General features: G+C 40.5%; 1 protein-coding gene across 2 annotated transcripts in view; it reads left to right on the top strand.

Annotated features, from left to right (window-relative positions):
* Positions 1–11973: 11973 nt before the first annotated feature.
* arhgap4b (Rho GTPase activating protein 4b) overlaps positions 11974–15750 on the top strand; it is an 87807-nt gene continuing 84030 nt past the window's right edge. For both annotated transcript variants that reach the window (XM_051933638.1, XM_028813404.2), the window contains exon 1: positions 11974–12328. The gene's annotated coding sequence lies outside the window, so the exon portion shown is untranslated. The remainder of the gene's footprint in view (positions 12329–15750) is intronic.

Below are 15750 nucleotides of genomic sequence, written 5' to 3'. Positions count from 1 at the left end.
ACTGTAGTGCCATAACTGATGCTCCCTCACAATTCAAATAATGCTCCTCATTCGGGACTCCGTGAGCAACTGCTCGTTCAACACTAAGTCAAACCAGTGGTACTCAAGGATTCTCAGAAGAGACACAATACCGAAGGAGTTCAGTCTTTGTCTCAGGTCACTGGACAGCGTCCATGTCTCACAAAAGACTTAGACCTTTGTCCTTTTGCAAAGATATTGGGAGTGCCACACACCCCTTTCCAGTGACCTCATGATCCTCCATGCTCTCCTAATCTGTCTACTGACTTCATAGGAACAGTCACCAGAGACATGAATGTTATGGTCAAGGTCAGTAAACCTCTCAACGTGGTTGTTACTCTCTCCAATGACAGACACACTGCTAATGGCTGTGCACAAGACATCATTGAAGGCCTGGATCTTGGTTATAATCCAGGACACTCTCAAGTCCAGACATTCGGGAATCCTTCACTCAGTCTCTTGAGAGCCCCGATCAAAGCCTCCATTGACTCAGCGAAGATCACAGCATTGGCAACAAAGTCAAGATCAGTGAATCTTTCCTCATCAACAGATTCCCTCCATTCACTGTACTCCACATCCCTGCCCAACACCCACTCCATGAAAGCATTGAACAGGGTAGGAGCAAGAACAAACCCCTGATGAACCCCAGAATCAATTGGGCAAAATGTAGGGGTTCTGCATCCATTCTGCACAGCACTCACAGTACCAGTGTACAGACCATGACATTGAGTAACTTTGAGAGAGTCAAAGGCTTTATGAAGATTGACAAAGGCTGCAAAGAAACTCTTCCGATATTCACGTTGGACATCTCTGGGTCCATGGTTCTTGAGGCTGATCCTCCAATTAGCTGTGAACCACCCAATCTCATTGAAATTGCACAGCTGGTGAACCATCTAAGGGTAGGGAAGTCTCCAGGGATCTGTGGTATTTGGGGTGATCTTCTTCAGGTTGGTGGTAAGGCTGTCCTCCTGGCATTGCAAGGAATCTTTGCTTCCTTTTGGGAGATGGGTGTCATTTCCACTTACTAGAAAAAGAGAAGGGTGTTCGCCTGGATTGCGGCAACTGCAGAGGAATAACACTGCTCTCGGTGCCAGGTAAGGTCCTTGCTAGTGTCATCCTTAAGAGGATCTGTGATCACTTGCTCACCTACCAGCGACTGGTGCAGTCTTGTTTTACAACTTAGAAGTCTACCAATGAACACATCCAGGTACTGAGGGTTCTTTTTACAGAAGCTCTATAAGTATATATATATATATATATATATATATATATATATATATATATATATATACACACACACAGTATACAGTATATATATATATATATATATATATATATATATATATATATATATATATATACACATACATACATACATTCATACATACATGCATCCTTGGTAGCTCAACAACATCATGAGTGCACATCATTTAAAGTTAACCTCTAGTGCAGGATGTCCTTAGTGAATATAACCTTATGTTTCTCATGTTCCTTTTTTCAATGTTTCTGCATTTTGTGTGGTTTGCTGATTCTATGCTGGACTATGGAAGCTTCACTCTTTGAGAATGTCAGAGTAGGAGTGTCTTACAATCTGAATTTTAAGAGTGATTACCCCTGCTCATCTTCCTGAACCATGGACTTACAACTGACAGTCTCTGTTCTTTGGCCTGGCAAAACAGAGTCCACCAAATCGTTCAGTATAGCATATTAATTACTGTATCTATGGGTTCTCTGAGGAAGTGTGATGCCCAAGGACATATGCAGCATGTTCTCTGCTCCTTCCATTGTTGATCTATCACTCAAAGCGTCCCATTTTTCAATTAAAGTAAGAGTATTCTTATACTGTAGTGCTCTTTATTGGTTAAAGGTTCAGAGTGGCTACGCAAATGTACACATGCAAAACAGTAACAGACAATTACATAGCTATACAATGTATTCATGCATAAGTGTACATATTTGCTTAAAGAAATAGTCAAATAGCGGTCCGGAGCCTTTGCTAAAATGTAATAGAAATCATGCTGACGGAAAATCAAGCTGACTAAGTACAGCAGGTTATCCATATTTATTTATAGTCATCATTGAAATATTCACCTTTTGATTCGCTTGATAAAGACTTGCAGTATCAGGTGCAAGGAAGGAAGGAATCTATACTAAACAATGTTCTAGCCATTTTCAAGGCAATCATTATAATATCCAACAATAATGAGATTACTGCTTTAACTATTTTACCATACCTCTGCTAGCTACAACTAAAATATGATTTAATTTAAATGAGTCTATCTGGACCCCAGAATGTTACTGAAGTGCTGGTTGGATTCTGATCTCCCATCTAACAGACAAATAAATGCAATCATCAAACTGTGGTCTTGTTGATTTCAAACTATATTGACTTGAGACAATGATATTAAACCATGCAAAGTTTATAGAAGGGCTTCTTTCTCATTACTCCTTTTCACACTGGTCACGTAACTGGGGCCAGGTTTACATCTCGCCTTTGTAGACCTAAAAATAGCACAGGAAAAAAATAATATCTTGTTGCTTGTGGGTGGAGAGTTCATTCTATAACTGAGCAGACTTTGACACATATATTATTGTTTTCCATTAACCATTTTCAGATATGTCAAATTGCTTGAGGTTCTCAAAGGCAAGTAAATCAATAAATCTGACCATCATGTATTTCAGCAGAGACAGAAACTTTCAACATGGACTGAGTTTTCACTTAGAAAGTAACATAATGTAACATTTAAATGATCAAATGCTTACTAAGAAATTACAAACAGTTGTGTTGACCATATTAAAAATGTGTACACAGGCTTTATTTTTCAGCTTGCTTCCCAAGATGGTGAGAACATTGTCAAGCACTTTCAGATGCTGGGTGATGGTACTCAAGGTCAAGCAGCTGCATTGGCAGCCACTGCCTAAGTAAGGTGCTTCTCAGTCTTTCAGGGAACTCCTCTTTATCTGCATTTTTCTCTTTGTAACTAGCTTGTATACACTTTGGTTCTCAATTCAATTCTGTAAGGGTCTGAACTTTAGACTTGAGTAGCACACCTTGCTCTACCATTCTCTAGCTTGTTCGTCACCTCTTATTATACAAAGTACTCTGCACAGGTTGGTCTAACATCAACAGTTGTGCACCACCCTGTATAGCTGGTACTGGTTGCAGGGTCTGTTACTGGTAAGCCCCCCACAATTAAAGCATTGGACGTGAGGTTTTGCTGCTTTCCAAACTCTTGGCCATATAGGCATGCACTGGGAATTTAGCAGGATTTCTGGGAGTACTGGAACTGACAATCATTGAATTACCTGACTGTCAGGTTTATTCATAATTGTACAGTAATTTATTTTTCATATCATGTTAAATTGCATACTGTCTCAGAAGGCAGTCGATTGACAAAGCACAAAATAAAACATTACAAACTGAATAAGCCTAGTCACTAATTATATTCCAGAGGTTTGACTGACAGTTGTGTTTCTCATTTCTGGAACTTGTGCACACTGAGTGATCAAAGAGTACCTACTGTAATTTCAAATTAGTCAAACAGCTCAACCCCTTAAGAACATAGACTCTACATGATTTATAGTCCCACAATTACTAAAAATGACCTGGATTTTAATTTTCACTTTGAGTAACTTTGTTCCATGATTCCTACAAATGCTTCATTGGTTTGAGATCTGATGACTGGGGAGGCCATTGCAGTCAGCTGAATTCATTGTCAAATTCCTTAAGCCATTCTAGGACTTTCCTAGCCTTGTGGCCTGGAGCTTTGTCCTGATGAAAAATCTCATTCACAGATGGGTACACTACTATCAGGAAGAGACACACTTGGTTGACAATGAGGTTCATTCAGTCATTGTTTTGCTCATATTTTGCATGCCACCATCAGCCTGCATTTCTACATTTTGAAGGATAATCCATGGATTTTCAAAGCTCAGAGTAAACTAAAAGAAAGTCAGACTGATGAGATCAGATGATTTTTTTCTGAACCTCCATTGCACAATGTACTCCAAAGTTTTCTACAACACCTTTTTTTCTGATATGAATGGAACTTGGTTGGAATGTCAGCTGCTTTACCCCACAAATGAAACATTATGAAGAGTTGCTGATTCTGAGACTGTTAGCTACTCAACAAAAGTAGTATTAGACTGTCAGTTCTCTTCATCAATGGCCTATGTCTGATCACAGGAGCTCCACTGGATGGATTTTTTGAATGCTGGTCTTGTCATGGCAGTACATCTGGCATCCACTACCATGCACTCTTCAATGCCACCTAAATTTTTAGTTTTGCCAATCCTCCCTCTTTATTGATTGGCACTCACCACCAGCTTATAAAAGATTACTGTATGTATACAAATAATGCTATCAATGATTAAGCAGTTTACTACAAGGGAAAGGGAGATGTCCTTTATGAAGTGACCATACAATTATATGTTTAGGTAGAATGAACTGGTGAATGAGTGTGGTCAAAAAAACTCCTTAAAATGGTTCTGAACAAAAAAAAAAAAGTTAAAAAAATATTTTGTGAAAAGTAATATGACCCTTCTTTGATATTCATTAAAATGTTCATATTGTACAGTAGATGTCCTGGAAATGTACACACTGTGAGCCAAATCTATTTTTAAGCTTACATAGTTAAACAATGGGTGGAAACTCACTGTGCGTTGGGTTGCCAGGAGTGGTGTTAAGGATATGAATACGTAAAAGGGTTAATTATGTCAGAATGGTAGATGACACATTAAAGGACCAGAGGAAATGAGTTACGTGGAATACAAGGGCAAAGCAAAGGGATACATTTCTCTACAGGGATTCTCATTCTTAAGCCTGGATGTAAGTTTTACTGCAGTTAGCCTCACACTTCAATTTTGTACTGAAAGCGCTGTTTATTTTACTCCGTACTTGCTAATTTTGAGTCTTCCCTGGTAGATTTAAAATAACATTGGCATTTGGCTTTTTTGTGAAAATGTGAACAATAATATCTGAGTTCAAGATATTCTGATCATAGAGTTTGATCATCATACATCGACATGGTCAATACACATTCTGTTTCTGCCTAAATTTTAAAAGAGGAGGATTTATTCTACAGCATGGCCACTGTGTAGCTAATTATTCATTGCAACCAGAGTTTTTCAATGTACACTGCCTGTTTTATAATAATATATCACGGTCAAGCATGCCAGATGACAAATGTATTTGCTATGTACTAAACAAAATGGTAATAATTCTGATATTTACTGTATGTTTTTATATTACTGCTCTACCAGTACTCTGGGTGCAAATACTGTATAAGAACCAGTTTAATAAATCATAGGGTTCTGTACAATGAAAGCATTACTGCTATCCATGCCATCCAGAACAAAGATCCAAATCCCTGATTGGCTATGTCATTAAAGCAAAATATTTAACACACCCTTCAATAGTGCAGATGGCAGCATCGTTCCTTGGGTATTTAAAACTGCCTTAGGGAAAGAAGGATGAGTTGGCAGAGAGCTTCTCAAAAGGTGCATGTGATATATCTAGTGGCTTGCATGTAGAAATTAAATGCATGATTTCTTGTCCCTTGCTTACAGCTCACAATAGTCTCTTTGGCTAATTAGGAAGCAATGTTCTTTAGGTGGTCCATACTTCCTCAATTGCCAAGGCTTCATCTGGGTTTTCTCATGGCAACTGCAAGCTTAACAAATACAGAAGCTTGGCAGGGAATTTTGGAGAAGTTCTCCAGAGATATAATACTCAGGCTAAGGGTAATGTGGGCGTGCAACTACCCCTGCAGATACAAGAACATTGATAAGAGTCTTGAAGCAGTAGTGGACTACAGGTGATGCTCAAGATTATGATGTGCAGACAGGACTTAGCATCAATCATGCATTGCTCAGCTGCCTCAGATATGAACAGATCACTGAGAATCAAGAGGTTTGTTCCCCCACCACTGTAAGGTATCCACACTGCTGTTGGCCTGACAGTAAACTCCTACATAATGGCTTTCACAATAAAAAACAACTACTAATCTGAGTTTCTGAGCTCAAATGCCTAGGCAACATCTGTTCCAGCAGAGACATACAGGATGAGGAAATCCAGGGTGGCACTAAACACACACTTCAGTACTTTGGTAGAGTTAAGAAACAAGTCATTTACAGACTTTGTTTCCACCTCCTTGTATGGTTGAGTAGCATGATCCACTAGACAAGTCTTTGAGTTGTCTTCTTAATGTACATGTGTGACATAGCCTGCCCCCCTCAGCCCAGACCCACTGAGTTGGATGGCCAGAACTAAGAGGATATATACCCGAGACACAGCATCAGTGTTGGTGTAGAGCAAGCCATGGCGATGCTGAACCTTGAATTTAAACAGCTAGATGTCGAAACACCATCTCATGACATGAGGGTTGACTCCCTATCCATGACCATTTACTGAAGTGGGATATGGTCAGCTGAAAATGTGAATTCCTGTCCAAGGAGTTAGTTCCTCAGCTGTTGAATGGTCAATTTTATCGCCAGGGCTTTCCATGTAATGGCTACGTAGTGGTCTCTTGGTTCAATAGTTTCTTTGGCTCAGCAGAGGCCCAAGACTTGTGTCTGAAGTGTTGGTATGGAGGATAAAAGAAAGAAAAAAGTCATCAAAACAGGTGCTAGCATGAGGGCCTGCTTCAGGTTATGGAATTCAGCTTCCAGTTTATCATCCCATGCCACTGTGTTAGGATCCCATTTTTTTGTTAGATTAATAAAGTTTGTAGCTCTTTCTGAGAAGACAGAAACAAACTGGTGGTAATAACCAAGTAACCCTAAAAAGCCTGTAGTGGCCATTTGGCTTGCAGATGCGGCCAGAGTAAAATTACATTAACTTTGAAATACTGTTGTCAAACCATGCCTCCCCCCATCATGTAGTCTAAATATTTGATCACTGTGAGCCTGGCTTTGCAAAGTATGAGAAGAGAAGCTGGAATGTGTTGTTTGTGTTGCTCCCAGGTGGTGAAATAGACAACAACATCATCCAGATGGGTGGCACTACAGGAATTGGGGAGATGTACCACTTTATTCACCAGATGTTGAAAAATGGCCAGTGCCTCATGCAATCCAAATGGGAGGATTGGGGTACTAAATGGGGTGTCTTCCTTAATGGACTTGGTTAAGGGAATTTGTAAATACCCTTTCGTTATGTAAAGAATAGTCAAATAGTGCACCTTTCTAAGCCATCCACTCATTTCATTGGATATGCTTTGAATCTGGAGACTTTATTAAAGAGACTGAAGTCACTGCAGAAGTGCTCACTGCCATCAGATGTTGGGACCAAAACAATGGGGTAGCGCAGAGACTAAAACTTTCCAAAAAAACACCAACATCTAGCATTCACTTGATCTCAAGCTCTGCTCCTGTTCTCTTTGATTACAGAAGTCAATATGGATGCTCTCTGACAGCTATTCCTGGGTCAGTAACAATGTTGTGTGCAACCAGAGTGGTCCTTCCAGGCTTGTAATCCAGTACTTGTGGGATGAACTGGAGCTGATTTCAGCACCAGTTGTTGTTGGTGTATCAAATTGTGTCTGATATTCTGGTGTTTTCTAAGGACAAAGAAGGATTGTGGATGACCGGAGTCGGGATCAAGCTTCTGCTCCTTCCATGGTTTCAATAAATTGACGTTGTGAATGTACTCAGTCAGTCGAAAACTTGTTTGTTTCACCAAATAATCTACCAACCCATTCCTTTTTTGATGTCACAGGTCCCCTGCCAATTTGCTATCAATTTGGAATATGTGGTGGTAATGAGAATCATAACTCAGCCGCCAGGGTTGAAGTCAAGAAAGGTTGAGATGCAATTGTAACTTGTACCTGTTCCAACTTTTCCCTGACAATGGGTTGAATCTCATCAAATCTATCATGTAACTCCATGATATATTCAAGAATATTTGTGGAAGGGAGTGGCTCATCCTCCCAACCTTTCTTTAGGATGTCCAGTAGACCCTGAGGTTGTCTTCCAAACATTAACTGAAAGGGTGAGAACCCCATAGAAGCTTGAGGGACTTCTCTGTATGTAAATAAATGAGGGGGAGTAGCTGATCCCATTTTCTCCCATTCACAGTAGCTACCTTGCATAACAATTTTTAAGCATTTGGTAAAAGTGCTCCACTAAATCATGTTTGAAGATGGTATACTGAGGTTTTCAAATGTTTATTTCTGAGTAATTTGGCAACCTCTCTGAATATGTCTGAGGTGAAAGGCATCCCTTGGGCTATAATGCATCTTTAGGCATACCTACGTGTGCAAATACCACCACAAGTTCCCGTGCAATGTTTTTCAAGTTATCTTGTTTTAATGACAAATCCTCACAATATCATGTAGCATAATCCGTGAGGACCAGATTGTATTTATGTCATCCTGTGGAGGGTTGGAGTGGACCAACTGTACCTACCCTGATTTTATCTAAGGTAATGTTTGTTAAAGGCACAGGAAAGGGGAGGACAGTCATTCTTAGGAATATGTTGCAGTTGACATTCAGAGTAGGAACTACAAAAGAGATGGGCCTACTCATTAATTCCAGGCCAATTAAAATTAACCTTGATACATTCCACTGTCTTGTCAGATCCGAGGTAGGCTCCAAAGAGGTGGGCATGAGCCAGGTCACAGATCTGCCACCAGCAGGCTTTTGGTGCTAACAACAGTGACCACACCTCTCCTTCATCTTTCGCTGCATGATATAGTAAATAATTTTCCATAACAAAATGTGGCCCTTGTGCAGTTCATTGTCTAGTTATGAAAATGACTACATTCTTTGTAAATTTTAAGGAATTCTCATTCCAATGTTCCTTTTTAAACAAGGCCAGCAACTGCCAGAAATGAAAATGTAAGTCTGGGAGAGGATTTGCTGAGACCTTCCAGCCTCCAGCCACAATGATATTCTTGCCACCTCTGAGGTAACGTCAGAGTGCGATGGAACAACGTCATCCACTTCGTTTTGGGTGGCCACATTATCCCTCTCTCGAGATGGGGAAATACACAGCATGGAGACAACTCGGGAAGGGATTTCCCCATCCACAGCCAGGCCCTTCTTTTTGACCAGTCCTACTCCATTATGACCTGGTAAGGGGGATTCCACAAATTAGAAAAGAATACAAATAATTGAAAAGTGATCTCACAGACATTTCAGACTGGTTCTTCCTGAGCCCTACTGTTGTGGGAGTAGATACCAATGAGCAACTGCAGTTCATTGGTTCGTCAAGGTGGGGACAGTTAGGAATGGTGTGACCTATCCTCCTGGTACTTGACACATTGCAATGGAGGTGCACATTTGTCTTTCGGCTGGATGTTTGACTCTGTATTACATCATGTAGGCTCACTGCATTGACCATGACTCATTTAGGGTTTTCGGCGATCATTGGGACTTTATGTATGCTTGAGTTGTTCTGCAGCCCAGAGTTGCTTGAAGGTCTCGATTAGCAATTCCATGTTCTTCCACAATTGTTGCAGACCAGTTGGACAAGAGACTCAGGGAGAGCAGTCTTGGCATTGCTGGCCTGTTTTCTTGAAGCAGTGTCTGAGCTTCCCCCAGAACTTGAACACTTGGGAGCACACAGTGACTGCTTCAAGCTAAAATGACACTCGTTCCCTACACTTCCTTGCCTGCTGGTCTGCAGTCATGCCATATTAGGCAAGTACCTTGGTTTGAGCTGATCATATTTCCCAGTGGCCTGCTCATAGAGGTTGTAATAAGCACTCTTAGCCTTGCCCATTATAAATGGGGCCAATATATGTGTCCACTCAGCAAGATCCCAGCATTGATGGATCACTGTGTGCTTGAAAATGAGGAGATAAGTCTCCACATCTTCCTTGGGACAAATTCCTGGGAGATCCCGAATGATCACTCTTCATGGAGAGCAGTCCGGGCCACTAGATGAGCCTCCAACTTGTTGAGTTGGGTCTGTCTGAATCTGAATCTAAAAGCTTGCATTTCCTCCATCAGGGCTGCCACCACATACATTTGTTCCACTGGTTCACTTATCTCCGGCTGGAAATACTGACAAATATACAATTGTAACAAATAAAGAGATCATGAAGGGTTGGGCACCAGCCGGTGATCTCTGTATAACTGAAGTCAAAAATAACAAAAGTGGTGTGCACTAAAGAATGTGACAATATGAGTCAATATTGACTGCCTCAAGATGGCAGTGGATCTCACTAAAAGGCAGGTAAGGCAGAAGAAGCAGGCTCTGAAAAGTGCAACCCAGAAGTGACACTCATGATCCTGTTGCCAATCATTGGATCTTCAAGAGAAATAAGAGGCGAAGCATTACACAGTAGCGCCAACTCGCGACTCAGGTTGGAATTACCATTAGATGAGCTGTGGAGTTGTCTCCCAAGTGCACATGTTTGAAAATGACAGTACTTACGCAGGCTCATGGAGTGTGCCTTAGACAATGGACACTAATTAAATCTTTATTGAACTAATGCTCAGTTCAGGGCTAGTTCTTCTCTTGTGCTCACTGATGCTGGAACAAGCTTTAGCTTCTCAGATTTTGAACTGGATTAAATGAGTTTAGTAATGTATGGATGAGATAATTCATTGGATTATGAGCCTCACAATCTAAAAAAAAAGAACACTGTTAATATAGGGAAAATATACGCTGCTCAAATTTTCCTCTTAAACTTTTCAGAATGTGTGTGTTCAGACCAAAGTGTGTGTGTATATTTATTTATTTACTTCCCTATCTACCCTTTTATTTATTTATTTAAATATCTATCTATCTATCTATCTATCCTCGGTGGCCACTAACATACAAATACTGCTCTATGTGATTAGAGGGTGCTGAGCTGTTCAGAAGTTTTATGTGCCGCTATAGTGTAAAAGTGAGTCAAATTAACTAAGCAGTAGCATTAACCAGTATACTCATTTAATTGTTCTGCTTATAACTAATCGCTATGCCTGGGATGTGCAAAACACGATAGACACAAAGAGTTTTTGTTAACTTTCTTGCTTATGGAGATGTTTAGAATATCAGCCTTTGGTTTTACTAACTATGAACCTGACTATGACACTGGTGTTCGTAATACACCAGTGCTCTACTACACTTCCATTGATTAACACTTCCTCAATTTTAGAGTGTATACACTCTGGAATGTTCTCACTTTTCAGTATAGGTTTATAGGGTCATTATCGTAACATGTACAAAGTACAGTGAAATTCACACTTGAATGGGCTAATCAACATGCAACATGTGTCTATTCTTTGGACACATTATTAGTAAACATAACCTTACATCAAAATGTCTGCCTTGCTTACCTTCAATAACTACCTTACTTTGAAACTTTTGTTGTCCTCACTTGTAAAGTCTCAGAAGACATTTGTCATAATCTATTGCTGTATGCAAGTGGGGATATTCAAGTCCAAATCGAAGATTTTGTTGTTGGAGCTGCTTCTTAAACCATAACGCATCCTTTCAGCCTGTGTCACCAGCAATTTCCTCCCTCCTTCTGATATCCTGTTTGCTTACACTCCCATTTACAAGAATTACATTTTCTGTGAATTGTTGTCAAAGTAATTTTTAAAAAGAGCTGGTAGTGTAAGGAGCTATAAATATACAGATTGATAGGCTGTTGTAAGTATGTGTTGCAACATAAGTTCTCTAGAAATAGTCTGCAAAGAGTTAACAGCACCAGAGCCTTTTGAATCTTACTTGTCTTTACAGAACTACAAAGCTTGATCATACTTGCTAAATTGCAGGAGTGAGTGTATGAGTGAGTGAGAAAAATAAAAATAAAACGGTGAGTTCTTATCCAAAAAATGAAAAACACAAAGACCAAAATGAGACGGATCTAAAGAAGCAGGGGAAAAAAGAAGATGCAATAAAGAAAGTGGTGCGGTTAAAGGGGGGTGTGAAAGAAGCAGAGAGAAAGTAGTGGCTTAACAAGAGGAAGGCTAGAGGGGGGAGGCGTGGCCTCTCGCTTGACTCGCGCTTTAACACACAGAGGGGGAGCAGAACAGCCCTGTTCCAACAAGACACAGAACAGCGGCAGCTGCGAGCATCATCTCCCTGCTTGCCGGGGGCCTGCTGACTTCACAGCAAGCTTGGCTCCTGTCTCAGAGCATCTCACTGGATTTCTTGTCCAGCAGACGACAATTTTGTTTGTTTTTCTTTAAGGTTTGCATTCTATGCTTGGAGATTTGGGACAGGAAATGGGCCTGATGTGTGCTGAGGAGAAATTGCAGTGAACAGGTGATAGCAGCACGTTGGCAAACGGCTACTTTGGTCCATATTGTTAAAGGATTTTGGACATTCTATGGGAACCCTGTTGATCCAAAAAGAAAGATATATGAAACAAAGGTAAGGAAACAGCTGAGGGAAGGGCGAAAAGGGGAACCTAGCAATTCTGGCTAAACTGGCTTATGATGAAATAAGAGTCCACTGGGGGACCCTGACAGATTTTATAGTTTTGTCTAGCACTATAGGAACTCTATTTCTGCAGGCCACAATGAAGACCCACCCCGGTGTAAATAAGTTTAGAGAGATACAAAACCAAAGTCTCTAGATTCATATTTTTTTCCTGCAGTACTAATCACATATCTGAAGGATGACAGACTACAACAAACCTGCAAGACTTGCAAATGTAATACTTGCAAATGCCTTGCTTGTCATAGATTGGGTTAGTGCAGCTAATTGAAAGTCTGACAGAAATACACAAGGTTCATTATTGTCACACCTACAGTACTTAAGCAGGCCATACAGTTAAGTTTCCACCACTGTATGATAGTTGTGCTGGCCTAGATTACCTGACTCCTGGACTGTAACCACATCTTCATATTGATTGTATCTCACACATCCGGCAGTTAGGTAAGTGTGCAGTCAAACTGTATTTCACCTAGGTGGATCAGTCAACCCTTAGACTATAAATCAGCCATGTCTGACAAGCCTTTTCACTTGGCCAATAAGATGAGGATTTTGTGTTTGGTATGATTGCTTTAAGTGCAGATGTAGAGCTTTTCCTCTTTTCTGAGATTTACATGTCTAGTCAGGCTCCTTCTCACAGAGCTGGAATGTTCTACATAAAGACTGCAGGGTTTCTGTAGCTGTCCAATTTTGGACTCTCATACAACCAGATTTGTATGTGTCCCAGCTGAGCTATTACATGGAAAGCTGCCTCAGTTGACCATTAAAATTTCAAGTCCATACTCAGGCAGCATGTTACATAGTGGGATCAATCTACTTTCTTACTATAGCATTGCTATGTCTATAGGAGAATAGGCATCGCACGATTATCAGTCAACACCCATGCCATCCAATTCAAATATTTGAAAGATGAATCATTCTGCTGCCAGATTATTAAACCCAAATCCAAAATGAGCTAGGCTGCATTTTACACAGCTGGTTCAGTCAATTTTCAAACTTAAGATTCAACATGACAGTCAAGTCTGAACACTACACATCTGCAACAATCTTGTTTCATCTTGTATTGCCCGGTCAGATTCTACAGTGTACAGATTGACCAGCCTACTATTAGGTTTCATCTTCTCATCCATTCAGGCAGCACTTTTCACAAAAGGAATAGCATATTTTTAGACTACAGGATCACCTTGTCCAGCTGAATTAACACTAAAAAATTGTTTCAGTCTAAGAGCAAGCTGCAGTTTTCAGTAAGGATGTATTATGCACAGAGAGTTCAGTTCATTGATTGACCATTGAAGTCATATATTAACACTCAAGCTGCACCTTGTATAGCTCAAGCAGTCTGTCAATCTTTTTCTAATCCACTTAGTCCTGAACGGGGCTGCGGGGGTCAGCTGGAGCCTATCCCAGCTAGCACAGGGTGCAAGGCAGGAACAAACCCTTGACAGGGTGCCAGTCCATCACAGTAGTTCAAACAGTCTGCTTTCCCTCTCTCTCCTAATGGTATCTAACAAGTCTAGATACCAGACATCTGTATCAATTTACCTTTGTGTTGCTGGGTCAGTTTAGACTATGTCATTTATAGATGGATCAATTCACCATGAGGCTGTGCGATCTACATCCAGTCAGGTTACTGTACATCTTCCACAGCTAGATCTATCAACTTCCAGCTATAGGAGATACATGATAAGCCAAACTGAGCATAGTACAGCTCTATTAGTCCACCCCCATGTTGTGAGTTTCTCTAAGGCTGTATCCTATGGATTAGTCCACTGCTAGAGTACTGAATCCATAACCAATCAGGCTGCATTTTGCACATTTGAATCTGCTTACATTCACTTGATAAGTTATCCACATCTAAACCTGACTGTGCATCATAGATCTGAATCAATCTACAAGCAAAGTATGGGGTCCAGTTAGACTTCATCATGTACAATTTTAATCAGTCCATTGATATTCTCTCAAGCCAATAGCCAGTTAATGTGCATCTTATATGGAAGGAACAGTCTGTCTTCAAGCCGTTAGGTCAATTTAGACTGCTACTCAAAAAACTTTCTTAGTGTACATTCAGACTATAGGGTTTTCATGTTTCATCAGTTTATAGCTCATATAGCTGTATCAGTCTGCAGTCAGGTTGTGGAGTCCATGCCCAAATGGACTGCATCATTCCTTTATGTGTTAGTCTTCCCATAAGGTGCTGATCCCACATCCAGTCAAGATGAAACTTTATACATTTGAGTGAATTAAACCCAGACTATGGAATTTCCACGACTGATGTAGCAATCATTTAATATATAAGTTTACCCAAGTGTTGCACATTCATTAAGACTGTATTTCTCAAGTCTGAATCTTGGTAGCTGGCTGCTTAAAATGCTTGTCCCTCAAACTGAGGTTTTAGCTCCTGTCTAGTTCTGCCCTCCTATATTCCAGCTTGCATATATCAAACCATATTACCATGTGATTTTAAGTCTGGAATTAGTAAGCACAGTAAGTCTGCTTTACTTTTTGGCTGTGGGATATGTTTCTTGTTCCCCAGCACCTTACACAGTGGGTGAAGCAAGACATTTCTGAACTTTATATGAAAATATCAGACTTGCGTGTTCTTTCTTGAGCATTAAGAGTCTGAACTAATTTTTTAATCTAAGGGAAAGGTCTGCTGAGAATGACCCTAGTCTTTCAACACTCCCCATTTTTTTTTTGATTTAGTGTCCATTTTAAAGATGGAAGTCATTTAAAAATATCTACCAGTATCCTTTACCTGGAGTGCAGCAGCAATGTTTGAGTCTGAGGCTCTAGAGTTTGGTTGGTCTGATAGCTATATAACTGAGTCACTCAGTCCTGTTCATCAAGACCAGATAATCATTCTGCCAGGTGTCTACACCTGGTAGCACAGACACGATTCACAAAGTCTATGGATTTGTGAACAGCTGAATTAAGAAAAGTGAGCAAGCTGCAGCAAGTAATTCTTCTTGTCATAAAGGCTTGAACACTGATGAAGCAATGCCACAGAGAAAGAGATTAGACAGCTGTCTTTCAAGGATGCTTTACTGGTAAACAGTAGCCTGATCTGTGGTCAAATGTTAGCTGCAAAAAGATTATTTTTATTTTATATATATATAATGGGTGGTATGGTGGTGCAGTGGGTAGCGCTGCCTACTCGCAGTTAGGAGACCCGGGTTCACTTCCTTGGTCCTCCCTGCGTGGAGTTTGCATGTTCTCCCCGTGTCTGCGTGGGGGTGCTCCGGTTTCCTCCCACAGTCCAAAGATATGCAGGTTAGGTGCATTGGCGATTCTAAATTGTCCCTAGTGTGTGCTTGGTGTGTGGGTGTGTTTGTGTGAGTGCCCTGCGGTGGGCTGGCGCC

Source organism: Erpetoichthys calabaricus, chromosome 11 (genome assembly GCF_900747795.2).
Source record: "Erpetoichthys calabaricus chromosome 11, fErpCal1.3, whole genome shotgun sequence".
In the NCBI taxonomy this organism is placed as follows: domain Eukaryota; kingdom Metazoa; phylum Chordata; class Cladistia; order Polypteriformes; family Polypteridae; genus Erpetoichthys; species Erpetoichthys calabaricus.
The sequence above is the reverse complement of the archived record's forward strand: the minus strand, read 5'-3'. Positions and strand labels throughout refer to the sequence as shown.